Raw genomic sequence first — 6,000 nt, 5'->3', positions numbered from 1 at the left:
TGTAAGGGATTAAGTCTATCAAGGTATGGTGTTCCCTGGGGATGGTTACTGTCCAAAGTGGCCTCTGAAAACTGGAGGGAAGGATGTAGATTACACGGGCCAGTAACAAAGTTTTGTTTTGTTTTGTTAATTATCTTTCCTATTGGATGTGGACAAAGAGGCAAGCAGGTTTAATTACCACTTGTGGCCACTCTTGAAGTCAAACAAACAAAATACCTTGAGGATGAGATGATGCTGAGAACACAGAGTTAAGAGAGGGTAGAGAAAACTAGGTTCCTGTTTGTATAATTGAGCCAGGATTTACCACTAGACAATTTCCTTAAGCCGGTATAAGCAGGAGGTGCTATTACCTGCAGACTGAAACTTCCTAGGAAATACAATCATGGAGCTCACTGAAACACTTCTGTTCTGATCCACAGTTTCAAAGCGACTTGAAGCAAACAGGGCAATAAAGAACCTCTGCGAAACAACAGAAAACATATGCAACAAAAACAATGGGGAAAGGACTTGGACAGGAGCCTCATGAATAGGAAATCCAAGTGGCCATAAACATATGGGAAGGCACTCAACCCCGTTAGCATTCATGGAAATGCAAATTAAACACAGAGAGATAGCAACACCAACCACTAGATTAGAAAATATTTAAAAGGAGGGGAAGAAAAGCTTGAAATATCACCTGTTGACAAGGATGTAGAACAATGGGGACATGTAAAATCACTGCTTGTGTGGGTGAAAATTGACATAAGTACTTTGGAAAACAGTTGGGAATTGTAGATATACATAGCCTATGACTTAGCGATCCTGCCCTAAATATATGTGTAACAGACAAGCTCTCCCACATGTGCACAACACATGAATAAGCATGTTCACAGCAGCATTTTTCATAATAGCCGAAAAACTGGAACAAAAGGAAAAACCTACTATATTGCAATATATTCATGATCCACAGCTTTAAAAAGGACCAACTGCACGCATTCACATGGTCAAGTCTCTGGGTGAAAGAAATAAGACACGAAATGATTCATTCATTACGATCTTCTTTATGCAAAGTTTAAATACAGGCACAGGGGTATTTGTACCGAAGTGTTAAAACTACCAAGCAAGGTAATAAAGCACTGACTACAACGTAGAGATGGTGGTGGCCTCTAGGAAAGGTGATGATAATCAGGGGGTAGGGGGATCATTTCTGATGATTGAGTGTGGTAGTTATACAAGTGTTGGTCTTCTAATTATTATCTAAGCCACATATGATTTACACCTGTTTCTACATTTTTAATGTATCTCACACAGAGAAACATAAGAAGTCAAAAAAATAATCATATACCAGAGAGGTGCCAAGAACCAGCCTGGAATATGGGCTAAATCTGAGAGAATTCTAGAGAGGTGGTCCCAGAGAGAAACTATCTGGATGGTCACAAGTTTTGCTTTACTTCATTACCATTTATTCCAGCCAGGGGCCTTTCAGAAGTGTTTGCTTTCAAGTAAAAGTTGAAACCTTTGAAAAGTATCAATTCTGTCTTTTAAGTCTAATGTGTTAATCTGACAGCGTGCCCTTTCTGATTCACTGCAGTTCAGACCAGATCTGTTCCTTACACGAGTCGACAAAGACATGACGCAGCTATCCTTATTTGCCTGGAGATCTTTCATCTTAAAATTTCAATCAGGGCCAGAAGCACAGGAGACCACACCCAATGCCTCTTGAGTAAGCTGTATACTGTTGGTCCAGGCATTTACTTCCCAAAGTTCCCTTGCATAAAACTCTCTCATGCTTTTATTTGAGCCTATTAACTTAATTTTAAATATAAATCTAACAAGTCCAGACATCTGTTTCCAGGACTCTTTCAGCTTAGAAAGGTAAAAGTGGCAGGGAACAGCTATGAGAATCCGTGTCACTATGTAAGAAGACAGAATGAAAACATCTTAGGTCTCCCAGGCTTCTGGACACATTTACTGTAGGCACAACAATGAAACATTAAATTAGAAATTGACCAGACTCTTTTTTAAAAAATCAGGAAAATGTGCAGTGCATAAGAAGTGATTATCATCCAATCTTTAGCAAATCATATATTTCAAAAAAGTAAGTTTTATAGATATTTTCCTGCAAAGAAGTCACTCTGTGAGAATGTTGAGATGTTCATCTAAATTCAGGTCTCTAGAAGCATATGCAAGTACACAGATGCAAATATATAGACATACACACATACACTTACACAGATGAATAATGAAAAATAGTATCTAGACTGTGCGTGTGTGTGTGTGTGTGTTCGTGCGTGTGATGGTGGTGGTAGTGGTTTGAGCCCCATTAAAGAACTCAAGATTTGGATGGAATTCACCCTGATAGCTGAACAATTATGAAACAGCAGCATCCTCAGAACCAAATGACCTTTTCATCAACTTACAAAACATTAAAGGTTAAAGAATGTTTGAAAGGAAGCTAATACTTTTAAAACATTGGGGAAATTGCCATCTTTTCAAAGACCTGACCAAAATGAGAGCAAAGTGCCAGCAGGCATGTGAGCCTTACCATGAGGAGGTACGACACGTCTGCATCTCCTGCTTCATTCTAAACTATGAATGAAACTACCTCCTCAGGAAAAGAGACAAGACAGGCCTGGGAGCCACACAGCATGGGAGCTCATGTGAGGAACCCTTAACAGGCTGGCTCCTAATTGCAATTTTGAAGTCACATTGCTTCCTCTCTCAAGTAGCGATGGCAAGGAGAGCAAATCAATGAGAGTGTCAGATTTTCCAAGCTTCTATTTTCCATCTGACCTGGATGGTGCAAATTCCAGTCACTACTAACAGGGAAAATAGAAATATCAGCGAGGTTCCTCACTAAACCCATTCCTTTAATTAGCTCCCAGAAAGGCCTGGAGAATCCACCTTACTCGCCCTGCATATGCTCTTCCCAGGAAGTTAGGAGGCCTGTGCCCTGCCCTGCCTTCCACACCTCCCCGCTTTCTTTCTCTTTGTCCCACTCGCTGCACCTGCTTGCAGTATCCTCTGGGGCATCCAACCTCATCCTGTTTTGTAAGCTTTTGTCTTCAAGAGGTCTGACCCCATGGCTGCCCTTCTCACAGGGCTGCAGGAGGGGTCAGCATCACTGGACAACCACTGTATGCCAAGTTTTTCACCAAAGCATCAACATAAATCCATCATCCCAGGGAAGCCTGACTCTACCTGGGAAGTGGGCTCTGCTGTGACTCACCCATGGGCAGACAGCTAGTAATACCATGCCTCTTTCAAACCCTGGTCTAGCTCTGAAAGCTCCCAGGATACAGTGCAAAGAAGTAAAAGCTTTGAAGGACTTCTCTGACTTGGATGAAATTTTTCTTCCCCGATTTTCTACTCAGGGCTGAAGAAGGAGATGAAGGAAGTGAGGCTCAAAACAGGGGGCAATCCACTTGAGGTCACTTGGTGAGTTAGGGGCCACCAGCCCAGGTGCTGCCTCACATGGGCAGAGCTTGCCCTCACCTGGTGTGTGCACACGTGCAGCCCGGCCATGCATTTGGGCCTTCTGCGCTGCTGATCCTGCTTCTCCTGCATGCTGTCATGCAGCCTGGGCTGGAGAGTCAGCCCTCTTACTTTCTCACCTTCACTGTCTACCTTCCAGACTCCTGACATGCCCCAGATAGGACCATCCTCCAGAGAAAGAGCAGCTGGCATTTCTGGACATTTGAGACGGGCATGACTCCTTGACAAATTTCCCTCTTGGAGGATGACTCTGGCCCATTTTCAAGTCTCATTTTTCCTGCCCGACAGGTGAGGCCTGAGGAGCAGGAAGGAGGGATTGTGGGCTGCTGGGAGGTTGAAGGGAGGTTTCCGTGCCACGTGACACAGAGTCAGGGGAACTACAAAGACCTTGCTGCTTCTGTGACTGGCAGGCCTTCTCCTAGTGGGAACCCTATCCCCAGACATTCAAGTCAGTAGGAACCGCAAATTCTCTAGAAAAGCAGGGAGGCCCTTTGGTACCTGAATATACCCATTCACCCACTACTGCCCACCAGTATTCCCAGCAAACCCAGAGCCAGAGCCCCTCTCGGCAGCCAAAACACTCCTAAGCGCTTTAAATGATGTGAAAGAGTTCTTATGAATTTACCACCCCCCACTTTGGGTCTACAGGTTTTAAAGGTATTGATAATATCTCTCAGGTGATGTCACAATTCACTGTCAAATTTGTATTCAGCACCTACAGTTTTTTGGTTTTTTTTTTTCCTGTGTGTATTTACAAACAGTTAGCCAGCCTGGGTCCAGGTTCTGAGAGCACCCCCTGACCAGGGTGCCCCCACTCTGGTGAATGGGGCCAGGGAGGATGGCTGCAGATGACTGACTTGAGCTGAGTGTGGCTGCAGAGCAGCCCAGAGGGGCCCTTCTTGTTGGAACTCACACTCCCCTGCAGCCTTACTGCCATCTGCAGACCCCTTGGCAGGGAGTGGGGTGGGGATCAACCACTCCCCCAGGGCAGTCTGTAGTTGGGCCCCAATTCTAATTCTTGCAGAGATGGAGAAAGAGCAACACCCTCACCACTCCACAGCCAAGAAAGACAATTGCATTTTTAAAAACTCTGTACTTTAAAAACATACAAAACAGAAAGACTCACAGATGTGGAGAACAGACAGGCAGTTGCCAAGGGAAAAGGGGTGGAGGGAGGGATGCACTAGGAGTTTGGGGTTAGTATATGCAAACTATTGCATTTAGAATGGATAAACCCGTTCCTACTTCATAGCACAGGGAACTATATCCAATCTCCTGGGATAAATTATAATGGAAAAATATTTTTTTTAAAAAGAATGTATATATGCATATAACTTAGTCACTTAGTATAGCAGAAATTAGCACTACATTGTAGGGCTTCCCTGCTGGCTCAGATGGTAAAGCATCCTCCCGCAATACGGGAGACCTGGGTTCGATCTCTGGGTTGGGGAAGATCCCCTGGAGGAGGGCATGGCAACCCATTTCAGTGTCCTTGCCTGGAGAATTCCATAGACAGAGGAGCCTGGCGGGCTACAGTCCATGGGGTCGCACAGAGTCAGACATGACTGAGCGACTAAGCACAGCACAGTAAATCAAATATACTTCAATTAAAAGTGTATAGGCCTGCAGGGGCATGGTGGGCCCCGGGGTACTTGGAATGATGGGCTATGGGAGGTGGTGGGAAAGAAGAGATGCTGAGCAGACAAGAACTATCTGCTGGTCCCTGATGGAAGCCAATCCAGCGTCCCAGGCAAAGTCTCCACTGAGTCCTGAGCCACAGGCAGAACCAGGTCAGAAGGCCAGCTCTCCTGGTGCCTTCAGAGTCTCCTCGTTCCTTAGAGACCAAAGGTCAGCATCAGGGCAGGGTCAGTCACTTGCACACTCCCTTATTTCCACATTCTTCCTGAAGGATGCTATAGATGGGTCCCTCCTTGCATGCCTTTGCACACTGACAGGAGCTCCTGCCTCGGGGTGTGGGTGCTTCCTTCAGGATGCGTTTTTCCAGGGGAGGAGTCCTGTAGCTGAAGCCAGTTGTCAGCACATCCACCTGAACAGCCTGCTCAGGCTTTCCCAGGGGTCAGGCTTCCGCAGCACCCCAACTCTCAGTCCCAGCTTCCAGTGGGCCTGACCTGCGTGGGCATACAGTTCTCTGCTCAGTGCAAGTTGGATTTGTCTGCTTCAGAATTTCAATATTGGAGGGCTTTGAAGAGGGTGGTCAAGATCTGGGGTGGACAAGTGTCTTATCTTGAAGTTAATCTCAATGGAACAAACATACGTTTCACGCAAACGCTAGATCTGTGGAACCTAGAGAAGGGAGTTGGAGTGAAGGCGCTAGAGCTTTTCTTAAACCCCTCCTTGGCGTCACCACCTGCCTCTGCCATCCAACTGCAAGCGAAGAGTAGAGACCTAGTCTTCCAGGTGATAAGAGCATTCCAGCCCACTGTCTCTCCCCTCTTTCATTCCTGGGGCGGATGGGGCTGCCCCCCGTCCTGCCTCTAGAGGGCGCTGTTGGAGAGGTGGTACCGC

This window comes from Budorcas taxicolor, chromosome 18, assembly GCF_023091745.1.
Source record: "Budorcas taxicolor isolate Tak-1 chromosome 18, Takin1.1, whole genome shotgun sequence".
In the NCBI taxonomy this organism is placed as follows: Eukaryota; Metazoa; Chordata; class Mammalia; order Artiodactyla; family Bovidae; genus Budorcas; species Budorcas taxicolor.
The sequence above is the reverse complement of the archived record's forward strand: the minus strand, read 5'-3'. Positions refer to the sequence as shown.